The sequence below is a fragment of the Mus caroli genome, unplaced genomic scaffold (genome assembly GCF_978045245.1).
Source record: "Mus caroli unplaced genomic scaffold, Mus_caroli_1 scaffold_5, whole genome shotgun sequence".
NCBI classification, from domain to species: domain Eukaryota; kingdom Metazoa; phylum Chordata; class Mammalia; order Rodentia; family Muridae; genus Mus; species Mus caroli.
The window spans coordinates 74,435,498-74,447,323 of NW_028227260.1; the positions used below are offsets into that span (position 1 = coordinate 74,435,498).

The 11,826-nt window shown below is 49.1% G+C and overlaps 1 non-coding gene and 1 pseudogene across 1 annotated transcript; both read right to left on the reverse strand.

Annotated features, from left to right (window-relative positions):
• Positions 1 to 2,659: 2,659 nt before the first annotated feature.
• On the reverse strand, positions 2,660 to 8,787 carry LOC110286292 (melanoma-associated antigen D4-like; annotated as a pseudogene).
• On the reverse strand, positions 3,692 to 3,801 carry LOC115030217 (small nucleolar RNA SNORA11). Its single transcript, XR_003835826.1, has one exon. It is a non-coding gene; the product is annotated as a small nucleolar RNA SNORA11 (small nucleolar RNA).
• Positions 8,788 to 11,826: the final 3,039 nt, after the last annotated feature.

Sequence of the window (11,826 nt, forward strand, 5' to 3'; positions counted from 1 at the left end):
GGCTGGAGCAAGAAGCTGTGTAGGAGCAGTCAGCCATCATAGCTACTGCTGCCTCAGACCTGGCCCATCCAGAGGGCTGAGGAAACACTGGCCAATCAGAACCTTGGACTGTTGGGTCAGGGTAGAGTGTGTGTGTGTGTGTGTGTGTGTGTGTGTGTGTGTGTGTGTGTGTGTGTGTGTGTGTTAAGAGCCACAGTTGTGTGGAAGCTATTCGTCTCCTGTTGATCAGAGTGAAGTATTGAGGCCTCTCAGGGGTCAATGGTCTTAGTCAAGGTTTCTTTCTATTGCTGTGAGAAACACTGTGAACATAAACAACCTGAGGGGGGAAGAGCTTACTTCATCTTAGTTTCTAGTCCTTTTTCCAAGGAAATCAGGGAAGGAAGGAAGAGCTGGAGCCATGGAGAGGTGCCCCTTTCTGGCTTGCTTGACCTGCTTTCTTATAGCACTCTAGACCACCAAAGTAGGGGCACAACACCCAATGATTTGTCCATCTGTATCAATCATCAATTAAGTAAAAACAGTCTTGCCTACAGACTAGTCCTCAAAGATTTTCTAAATTGATTTTCTCTCTTCCCAAATAACTATATCTTGTGTCAAGGTGACATAAAACCAGCCAGCCCATCATCCACTGTCTGAACCCTTGCCAAGCCTGCTCTCCTGCCCCCTTCTTCCTGCCCTGCCTGCTCTTGCCCCATCCGGTCATGGTGGTCTCCAGTGAGAACTTCTTGGGAAGTTGTCCTGGGAGAAGAATGGATAGCAGTACCCAGGGAAGGGGTAGACCAACCTTTCAGAGCCAGTTCTCTTCTGTCCCATATGTGCTGCCCTATAACAATAACCCTCTGTACATGGGTGCTCACACTCAGACTCATGACTTATGCTTAGGGTCTGTGTCCTGGTGACAGAGAAGACATGGGCCAACACTGGTCAGGCATGTCAGGAGATCCCAGCCATCGTGACTACAACACAACACACCTAGCCTGGGCTCCCTGGCAGCCGCCATGTTCTCCACAGTCCTAAAGAGAGGTGGGGACAGCAACATTGATGAGCACTCCATCTCTATGTGTTTGTGCAATATATACACCCCTTAAACATTGCCAATCAGTGATTTTTCATGATCCCACCATGTCCATATGGCCACATGTCAAGTCTACTAGCAGAGAAACAGCAGAGGCCACCAAGGTAGATTTCCTCCCAACCCCAAAGTCTGATGCAGAAAACAATTAGGTTCTAGGTCTGGTAGCTGTACAATTATTCCCTGATTCTAAAGGGCTCCAGTCTGCTTACTGCTCTCCTGCCACTGTCTTAGAATTCTTAACCACAACTTTGCCAACAGACCTGAGTCTCACTTTCCACTAGGCCTAGAAATGTATGTTGACACTCCAAGTCACAATCTCAGTATAGCTTATATGGGAGTTTCTTCCTGTGTAAAAGAAGCGATGTGGAAGCAGGGACCTGGAAGTACTGCCTCTCGGGACTAGGTGGGGCTCTGTCAAGCTTGGCTGTAGACATTCTTGGGACAGTCTGGGAATCTCAGACACTGTCCTTGCCTGCTACTGCACCCCTCCCAGATCAATCTGTCTCTTCCCTTACTGCCTCATACCTGGAAAATTTGTTTCTGAACACCCACCCTTGGCAGGTAGCCCCCAGCCCTTAAGATACCAGCATCCAGACCTGGCTTTGGCTTCACTGGGAGTTACCAGCTTCCAGAGAAGAGCCTGAGAGTTCCTAGCCACATCAAACAATGGACTGGGTAGGTGTGCATCGAGCTTTGTTCTTGTCATAGTGTTCTTTGTCAGCAGTACTTAGCCCTCCTGGTGACTGCAGGGGGAGACCATGGCTGTGATGTTGACCTCATTTTTCTTAAGAACCTGGCCCATCTAAGAAGTCTTGAATTATTATCATAGTGGTGAGTTAAAGTCATGGAATTTTGTATTCACAAAGATGGAAGGATTCAGAGGGCAAGTAGGCTTCGTGGGTGAGCGCTTGTGGGCTCTATCCCTGGAGGAAGGGCAGCAGCCCCAAACTCTGGTCTTCCACACCATTTTCATTTTGTGCTCTTGGCATCTAGGTGGCACTTCAGAGCAACCTTTGTTGGTTTTCATCTAGACTCCTCTCTGAACTCAAGCCCCACCCCCCCATTCACTTTTACCATAGGCCATCGTACACCAGCTGAAGTCCTTCCTGATTCCATGATTCTGCATGGTCTATAGAAGTCTCCTAGTCAGGAGCTCAACCATCCATAGGCCTCCTACAACTCACACAGTTAGGTAATGGAAGACATCCACATTGACTTTACAACTTTAATGTAATACTGTTACCAAAAACCACAAACACAAGAAACAGCACATGAGAAGAACACAAAACAGCCTTTCCTGGCACATGACCTCTGACCCACAGGGAGAAAGGCCGGGTTCTGTGTGAGGAAGACTTTGAGTGACACGTGTAGCTGTGTAAGGAAGATGGTCACATGCCCTCAATGCAGGCAGGAACACAAGGAGCAAAGAGAAGAGCATAGATTGAAGCTATAGCAACAAGGGAGAGGCACGGACAATGAAAAAGTATGCTTCGCCACGTCAGTGGCACCCCTTACCAGGTCTCCGAACATTTCTCTCAGGTGCTGCTCAGCCCTTCCTTGGGGCATCATGTACCTTTGATGAACTTACTGGATATAGGAGAAGCTTGTGCTGCCTCTGGTGGTATCTCTGGTCCAGATGGTGGAGCAGATACTGGGGCTATCTAGGATGCTGGTGCCTGCCCTACCTTTTGTGTTGCTGTTGACACTGGCTCTCCAATTGGTGCAGTTACTATTTTTGAATACACTGGTGATACTTGGCCCAAAATACAAAAGGGATTCTGGCCCCTAGTATCACAGAAATCTCCATCCCCATCCCAGGTCAGTAGCTCTACCTGGATGTTGTCCCAGCTCTACTATCCCATAAAAGCTTCATTCCCAATATCCATCTGGGACCTAATCTGGGCCCTGGCATGTTCCTTAGTCATATCCACATCTATCTTCTGGAAAGCAGCTCCAAGAAATGAGCCTTCCACTCCCAGGGATCCTGGTTCTGGTATTGAGGTAGGAGACAAAAGTTTAAAAACAGCATCCCACATCGGGGAACATCTGTTCCTGAGGGAGGCTGCCACATCCTCTTATGTTAGAAGCAATGGCAAAAACAAAACAAAACAAACAACAACAACAAGAACAACAACAACAACTGGAATCAAGCACCAACTGTTCTATGCCAGGGCCAGGAATATGTCACTCCCCCTATCCACACTGCCATATAGAATGGCATCTATGAATTTTGAAGTAAATTCCTCATGGGCCTCTGAAAGCTAAGGACCAAGCAGAAACTCTGCTATACCTGGACAATGAATCTCGGCATCCCCATCTTGCTGGTTCATGGCAGGTTCAAAGACTGCACAAGAACTCATACTTGGGTTTGGTACTACTGTGGAACTGCTGGTATTCTGGGTATATTGGAGTGAGAAAGAAAATATTCTTTTCTTCTAGCCAGCCAGACCTGTTGCTGACCCAATGAGTTCCAGGGGGACCCTCTCCTTCCCCAGTGCTGTGACTCAGCTTGCAGAAAGGGGTCTGCATGCCTCTCCAGACCCTGACTCACTTCCCAACACCCCAGCTTCCAAGAGTAAGGCTTCACAGCCTTATGCCAGTGGTCCTACTCAGAATCTGTGTAGAATATTGGGTCAAAGCAAAACCAGAACTGTGCTCCAGATTTCTGTTGGACATGTTGTAAACAGAGGAGTCGGTTTTTAATCCCTATGCTCTGAGAACGCCCTGGTGCAAGTGTCCTGGCCAAGCCATACAGACAATGACTAGAAAAGAAGAAAGCAGCACTCTTAATTTCCAGGACTTCTGTTTGTGTGCACAAACACTGCAACTGTGTGCCTTTGCTCATCGAGGCATGTACACAGACGAGCTTGTGTCTGCACTTGCACATTCTCTAAGGACCAGAGAAAGGGTGTGCCCTGACTTTTTTCACTGTCAAATGTGCCTTCTGATCTCAGTGCCCAAGTCTTCTCAGATGTAAGATCGGGGAGTTTTGTGTGTGTCTTCAGGGAAAGTGCTCAGTGCCAGTCCTATCCTGGTGTTCTCCGCCTGTGCTCCCTTTCCCCCAAGACCTCCCCTGAATTTCCTCTTCCTACATGCCAGCTGTGGTGGTTAGAATTAAAATGGCCCCCATAGGCTCATAGGGAGAGACACTATTAGGAGGTGTGGCTTTGTTGGAGAAGGTGTGGCCTTGTTGGAGTAAGTGTGTCACTGGGGTGTGGGCTTTGAGGTCTCAGATGCTCAAGCCAGCCCTCGTGTCACTCTTCACACCTGTGGATCCAGATGTAGAATTCTCAGTTACTTCTCCAGCCCCCTGTCTGCCTGCATGCCACCAGGCTTCCTTACTATGATAATGGGCTAAACCTCTGAAAATGTAAGCCAGTCCCAATCAAATGTTTTTCTTCATAAGAGTCGCTGTGGTCATAGTGTCTCTTCATAGCAAACCCTAAGTAAAACACCAGAAAAAAAAAAACCCACTGAAAATAAACCAAAACCAAAACAAAACAAACAAAAAAAAAACCCCAGCATATCTGACCACCAGGTATGTCCACATCAGAGAGCAGTGTTCTATTTTGCACGTCAGCCTTCTGACTTCAAGTAACCCTTCTGACTCATAAAGTCATCAGTGACCTTTTTTTTTTTTCGGACCACAAAGAAATGTGTGCTTCATTCTGAGGGCAAGCAAAGACATCCATGAGTTGTGGTAGTGGTAGTGAAAGACATGTGCAAGAGCACTCTGGTATGAGATAGCTCAACAAGAGGGCACACCAGATGAGCACTAGTCCCGACAGACAGGACAGACACTGCCATCAATTCTCACTGTCTGAGATCTCCAGCTGGAGACAGTGAGCTCTAAAGGAGCTGGGAGTTCCAAAAAGCTACCTAGCTGTGATGAAACCCATCTGCTGCCTTCCCAGCTCAGGACACCACAGTCCCGTGTCAGGCTATTCCAATCCTGGAACTACTTCTGCTGGAGGAGAGAACTGAGGCCTAGGAGCTAAGGAAGCAGTCATAACTGGGGCACTGCCCCATCTTGTGGACTACCTCCCTGAGGACAGCTGCAATGCAAGTTGGGGCACAAGGGGTTGACACACATGGATGACAGCACACAATGAGCAAAACCCCATCGACAGGATGAGGGCTCACCTTCATGACCTCAGCTGTCATTCAGGAAGCTGATGCCCAAAGTCACTACGATGCAACTCAGCTGGGGAGTGTTCTTGGTCCTCACAAGGAGGAACAGTGGAGAGGTCCTCTTACCCTGTCCCAGAGAATTCATAGCCCCACAACCTGAGACTCAGTTGCCTCATCCCTAACATGGGGTACTGATCCTTTGCTGAGTTCTGCATAGTGTGAAGTAAGGCAGGGAACAGGGCTGGGAGAAGAAGCTTTGCTAAAGGCTGTAGGGTGTACAAATACAGATGTGGAGTTTGCTGGTCCTGTCTGCCTCAAGATCTACATGCAAGAGCATCTCCTTGGAGGACCAGTCTGTCAATCCCAAACCAGGCAGGCAGCAGCAAGAGGCATACTGCTTTTCACCCAAGCTATGTGTATAAGTGTGCACTTGTGTGGGTTCATGAATGTAAAATCCCCAAAGCAGACAGGCCTGGGCCCAGCATGCTACCTTGTTACCTGCAGTTACTGTGTGCTGTTCCTTGAGAGTGAGAGTCTTACTGGGTCCCTTGAGTCCTGTACTCCCATTTACCTGAGAGAATCCACAAAGGGACAAGGCTGCAGCATTCTGTTTCCACTTCTTACCCCAGAAGGCAGCAGAAGAATCCCTAGTGTACACAAGAATGGATATTCTTCCTTATCTATTGCTGTCAGGTGGATTCCAAAGTTCTACCTACAGAGAAACCAGTGAATACACACCCTGATCTGAGTAGTAATGCACAGTCAAGCCCAGCTAAGGAGATGTCTTAGCTCTCAGACAGTTCACACCTGTGTGAGACTGCAAGGGAAAATGGGACAAGCAGAGACAATGAGTAGCATCTATCATAGGAGACAGAGAAACCCTCAGAGAGCAGGACAGAGAGACATCAGGGAGGACACATGTGTCCCACTTTATTGCTAGTATAATAGAAGCTCAAGCAGTGATGGGCTAGAGGCAGCCTCTAAAGCAATTAGGATGGAAAGTTGGACTTGGTGTCCCAGAGCCTGCCCAAGGGCTCCTATAGCTTGGAGTTTTTCCCATCCCTCTGCTCAACACCCCATCCCTGCTTTTCTAGAGTGTAGGTGGGTCTTGCCCTAAGTAAATGTTCACTGTATTCTCTGATGATATCCTTCAACATGTCTGTGGGATGCAGGGGTGCTTGGCAAATGTACCTTATCTGAGTAGGGGCCTCAGAGACTCAGCCCTTTGGCCATTCCAACTGAAGGCAGTCATTCTGAATTCTGCTCAGAGACTAGATGACCCACCATAGCATAAACAGTAGGTACATAAGCAAAGGGGTGCTCACATAGGCACAGGCTGCCTGCCTGAACACTTGGTGGGTACCTTCTTGGAGTTCTTGATCATCAAGGATTTCACCAACTTACTTGCCTGGAGTAGGAAGAGGAACACCAGAGAAAATCAAGCCATGGGTAACCACAGAGTTAGAGCCCATGAGGGAGGAGAGAAAAGAAACAGGAGGGAGGGATTTTTTTTTACCCTCTTTTGCATTAGGGTCATATTGCCAGGGGCTGACACAACACTTGCTTCCAGATATCTGGGACTCATGGGCACTGGGGGCCTAGGAGTCTGAAGTGTCTGTCACTGGGGATTCCATCCAGGTGGAGGCGACCATAGGAGGATCTCTTTCCTCTTCACTGTTCTCATATCCTTCATCCAGGTGCTTGAACTACACCAGAAATGGCAGACACAGACAGGGCTTCCTGACACTCTCTATGCAAGAGTGCCTCATATACACCTTACCCATGTCGGCTCTTGGCAGCAAGAGAAGTACAAGAAGTGGCTGGTACATTCTTCAACCAGACCAGAGAATAGGAACTACGTGGAGTCACCAAAAGATGCTAAAAAATGTGTATGGTGGAAAAACATGGACATACAGGGAGGGGGTGGGGGAGGGAGAGGGGAGAAGAGGGGAGAGGAGGGGAGGGGAATGGATAGGAAAGGAAGAAAGGGGAAGAAAGGAGAGAGAGAGAGAGAGAGAGAGAGAGAGAGAGAGAGAGAGAGAGAGAGAGAGAGAGAGAGAAAGAGAGAGAGAGAGAGGGTAGGAGTCAAGAGACTGCGAATGACAGAGAGGTCTCAGCTCCTTGGTTCTCTTGCCAGAGCTCAGCACTGTGTTGGGTAACAGTGGCTGCCTTCAGGCTCTAGGATGTTTGTGAGCACTCTGTCTTTGGCAGCAACTATGGCCACAATATTCTGGGGCTCTACCTGCCCTGTCTGAACCAGAGCCTCCCCAGTCTTGATGGTCTTGCCACTTCCCTGGCAGGGGATGTCTGGGACAGCGTAGAAACACCACTGAGGCTCTCTGGTGTGGCCTCTTGGGCCCTAGCAAATCTCAGGGAGCACGCAAAGGCCATCCCACTGACACTTGCTGACTGAGTGAAATTAAAAATATTCTGAGCCGGGCATGGTGGCGCATGCCTTTAATCCCAGCACTCGGGAGGCAGAGGCAGGCGGATTTCTAAGTTCGAGGCCAGCCTGGTCTACAAAGTGAGTTTCAGGACAGCCAGGGCTGAGAAACCCTAAACCCTGTCTTGAGGGAAAAAAAAAAAAAAATATATATATATATATATATATATATATATATATATTCTGGTCCAGGAAGACTGTCTGAGGCTGGATAGCACCCACCTCTCTGGCTTCTGGAGCCTGAGAGAAATCATAGGCCCTACTTGGCCCCTTGGTAGCAACCTCCTGGACTAGAGATGGTCTTGGATGATGAAGTTGTTCCTGGAATCCTAGGAGCAGCCATATTACTGGCCACTAACCCCTGGGAGATCTATGAAGAGACAAATGTTATCTTAGGGGTATCCCCACCCTGAGGAGGGCTGTGTGTCATAGGCTGATGACTCCTGGGGCCTACTGTGGAGTCATCAGATGGTTGGTAACCATCCAATTGAAGGACATAAAAGCAGCAGCTGCAGCAGCTCGTGCAGCTGGGCTAGAGGCAGAGGCTATATTGGCAGCATAGGCTTGGGTCTCCCCATCACAGGCCAGGGTTTCAGGATCCAGCTGGAGTGTCTCCATCAGTGTCTGGGCCAGCACAGGGTTTTCCTGTTCTCGGGGCTCATTCTGCAAGGCCAGAAGCCAGGAAAAGGGGAGGGGTGAGGGCCGGGCATCATGCTCTCTGGGAAACACAGTCTTTTTTTTCCCAGCAGCTAGTCTTGGACTCTAGGATGCTTGTGGCTTGTGCTAAGACAGCATCCTAGACCTTTCCCAGTAGGACCAGAAAACTTTGGGAAACCTATGCAAGCCTGTACCAATCTTGCCTTTCTTTCATCTGTGCCCCTCTAACATGGAAAAAGACCAGAATGATCAGGTGGGCAAGGATTGAGGCTCACTGAAAACATGTGAAGGCCTTTACCCAAGCTAACAAGGGCTCTGAGGAGTTGGATGTCAAAGCTGTTAAAGGTGCCAAAGCCACCAAGAGCACCAAATCCTTCATAGCTGTTGCTGCCTTCACTTTCTCCCTGACTTGGTCTCGAACTCCATCCTTGTCATCAGCATTGGAGTATTCTGGGTACACACTGGGGCTTCTCCTAGCCATACTGAGGGTTAGCCTAAAAATGAGAGTGAGGAGGAAGGATGGGGTAAAGGCAGGATCTCTGCTGAGGTGAGGGAGGGTATAGGCAGGACAGGAGAGGTGGCTGTGTGTGAGGGGCTAGGCTGTCAGTGACAGAGACACGAAAGCAATCAGAGAAGACACATGATGAAAAGGAACTCTAGAGGGGCATTCTGGATGTCTAGACTTGATTAGTACTTGAGTTGGAGGAACCAGTCACAAGAGTCCCACATGGAATGCACCGAGAGAGGGCTGAGTGGGAGCTTGAATTTGAGGGACATACTGGAAGACAACACAGAGATAGGGATACAAAGACACACACAGAGGCATGTGCACACACAGTGGTTTAGTGTTCAGACAATGGGGCCAAAGAACAGCTTTGAAAAACATTATCTCAAGGATTCACTGTGGACAAAGCCAGGAGAGATGTGTGGAGCTGGCAGAGGGGAGGGGTGGGAGGGAGGACTCAGCTGACTCCAGTCTTAGCCAAGGTGGGACAGAAACACTAATCATGTTTTAGACTGAGGATCCCTTGAAGGGAGCTTGCGTCCAAGATCTGGGACTTCAGGTAAGGGGCAAGCAGTCAGTTTGCCTGGAGTAATCTAAAAGAGATTGGGGCTACAGGTTGGCTACAGGGTTGGAAATGTGGACTCTGGTAGCAAAGGGCTCAGACATTATGCATGGATTTGATGCTCAGGTGGGAGAGCAGGCAGGAGATCCCATTTAGACTTGTGTCTAATAGGGCTCTGCTTCAGAGTGATCTTGACATTTTTTTTTCTAATCCAGAGGACTTTGAGAGAGCACAGTGTGTCTGCACGTTCCCTTTCTTCTTCCCATGGAATGACAGAACGCCCACATCACAATATCTACTCCAAAGGAGCAAGATTCATATTCCAGGAGACATAAGCTAAGGGTTTGCATCAAGGACTCAGACAAAGACCCTCAGTCTCACCCCTGGCTGGTCCATGAGGTTCTGCTCAGTGTGACACCAATACCTTCAGGGTCCAACTTGTGCTATCATTGGCAGGTCCTTCCCTATGGCTGACACCATTGGGATGTCCCCCATGAATTCCGAGTGCCTGGTGGACATGTCAAATGCAATCATGTGCTTGAGTATCTGCTATGGTAACCCATGTAAAGAGGAAATTATTGCCCTGTTTCCAAAAGAGCAGGAGATTGAGGCAGCCCTGACTGTGGCAGCACCCTTCCAGGGCTCTGGCTCCTCCTTCTTTCCATGCTTTCCTTGGAAAAAGGACTAGAAACTAAGATGAAGTAAGCCCTTCCCTCCTCAGGTTGTTTATGTTCACAGAGTTGCTCACAGCAATAGAAAGAAGTCCTGATTAAGACCACTGACCCCCGAGAGGCCTCAATTCCTCATTCGAATAAACAGGAGACAAAGGGCTTCCACACAATTGTGGCTCTTACACACACACACACACACACACACACACACACACACACTAACACTCCTCCCTGACCCAACAGTCCAAGGTTCTGATTGGCCAGTGTTTCCTCAGCCCTCTGGATGGGCCAGGTCTGAGGCAGCAGTAGCTATGATGGCTGACTGCTCCTACACAGCTTCTTGCTCCAGCCTGGCTTGCTCCCTCTGACCCCTCCTCCATTGTAAATAGTAAAAACATTGTGGGATTCAAGGGGTTCTAGCCCTTGCTGAGTATGGGGCACTGGTACTTGACCATCAATACACAGTTTATTGTCTGCCACATGCTTCCTTTATCTGCACTACAGAGAGGGGCATAGTGATCTGTCTTCCCCATTCCATAGATGAGGAACCTGAGGCCCCAGGAGGGAAGCCACTTGGTCTGATGGCCCCCAGCCAGGAGGCAGCAGTATAAGGACTCAAACCTTAAAAGCAGGACAGGATCCCTGCTCTGGACCTTACATCAGGATGCTGCTATGGCCATGGAGGGAGCCATAGAGCCCAGCAGGCAAAACCTCCCAGCCAGCTCCACGTGTTGTCCTCACTCCTGTCGCCCTGTCTACCTAAGCACCCGTGCCTACTTCCTTTCATCCCACTGATGCTCTGTTCCTGTGTGCCTTTGAGACCCAAAGGAGGGAACCAAAGCAGAGGAAAGCATGACCTGCCAGAGATCACTGAGGCAGCTCTGCCAATGCCTTAGTGAGCAAGAGCACAGCCTCTTCTCCAGACAGAATGGATATCTTGCCTCAGGTTGCCATGGTGGCAGGGAGCCATTTACTGTTAGATTGTCAGTGTCTGTACTGCAGAGGTTTTTCCATAGACTATGGGTTGAATTTTCATTTAGGTAACGACAGAGAACACGTGAGACCTTCCATCTCAGGTCCAGCCTGGGTCCCTTGGTGAAGACCCTCTCTGAAGGGAGATGAGGAAGGCAAGGGGAAGGGGCACAAGATGCCTGGATCCCTGCTGTGTGTGTCACATTACAGCTTTCCATGACAACAGGGCACTTTACCCATGTCTTGATTAAACCTACTCCTGGTTCCTCCACCAATAAGGTTCAAAACAGCAAAAAGCAGCAATTTTCAGGGGACCCCTAACAGCATTGATTCTCATTAAATTCCCCAGTACTTTTCATGGTAGCTTCACCCACAGGAATCATGTGGTCCAGGCCATGTCTCAGTGTGATACACTGCAGATACTCTCTCCATCTCCCTCTCCCTCTCCCTCTCTCTCTCTCCCTCCCTCCCTCCCTCCCTGCTCTCCCCCCTCCCGGTGTGTCCCCCTCCCTCCCTGCCTTTCCACTCTCCCTCTTCCTGTCTCTCCCATCCCATCTCCTCTACTTCCCCCATCCCTCCCTCCCTCCATCTCTCCCTTTCTGCTCCCCTCCACTCCTCCTATCTGTTAGTCGCAGGGATCGATATATTTCTAGAAATTACTAATTCTTTTAACGGGAACACTTTGCTAAAATCTCTATTCCCAGAGGGCTTTATTTCAAGGACCAGCTCTGCTTTTCTCCCACAGCCCAGTGAATGCATCACACACTCAGCTTCAGTTCCCATGGCAACTGAGGCTCATGATCTAGGGAC